Raw genomic sequence first — 696 nt, forward strand, 5'->3', positions numbered from 1 at the left:
CATCATGTGATAGATGTCTGATTTCAGATTAATACAACTCGAAAGCGGTTGTGGCTTCTTCATTTTAGTCATTTGTCATTCTGTGATTGTTTTAAAAGCGAGATAGTATGTGCGCAAACTTGCAAGCTATGCAATTGCGGAATTTCTTATCGATGTCATGCCTAAGGTTTGCGCAGTGCACAACTGCAGGCACAAAAGCAATAAAACTATGAATATACCTCATTTCATGTGTGCACTCTTTAAAAATGTTATCTGTTTACCGAGCGAGGTGGTGCAGTGGTTAGCACACTGGACTCGCATTCGGGAGGACGATGGTTCAATCCCGTCTCCGGCCATCCTGATTTAGGTTTTCCGTGATTTCCCTAAATCACTTCAGGCAAATGCCGGGATGGTTCCTTTGAAAGGGCACGGCTGATTTCCTTCCCCATCCTTCCCTCACCCGAGCTTGCGCTCTGTCTCTAATGACCTCGTTGTCGACGGGACGTTAAACACTAACCTCCTCCTCCTCCTCCTGTTATCTGTTGGTATTTTTGTTAATTTGTGTTATACCCCAGCACAGAAAGAACTTTCATGAATTTAACTTTACATGAATTCATTATTTTAGGCTAGGTTTTGTAATTTCCTGTACCATGCCCCTTTGTCTTGACTTCCAAACACACAGCAAAGGGCTGTTCTATTTGTTTCACTCTGATTGCA

General features: G+C 42.8%; 1 non-coding gene across 1 annotated transcript; it reads left to right on the forward strand.

The window, feature by feature from the left end:
* The first annotated feature begins 262 nt into the window (after positions 1-262).
* On the forward strand, positions 263-335 carry Trnaa-cgc (transfer RNA alanine (anticodon CGC)). The gene has a single exon. It is a non-coding gene; the product is annotated as a tRNA-Ala (tRNA).
* Positions 336-696: the final 361 nt, after the last annotated feature.

Source organism: Schistocerca nitens, chromosome 4 (genome assembly GCF_023898315.1).
Source record: "Schistocerca nitens isolate TAMUIC-IGC-003100 chromosome 4, iqSchNite1.1, whole genome shotgun sequence".
NCBI classification, from domain to species: Eukaryota; Metazoa; Arthropoda; class Insecta; order Orthoptera; family Acrididae; genus Schistocerca; species Schistocerca nitens.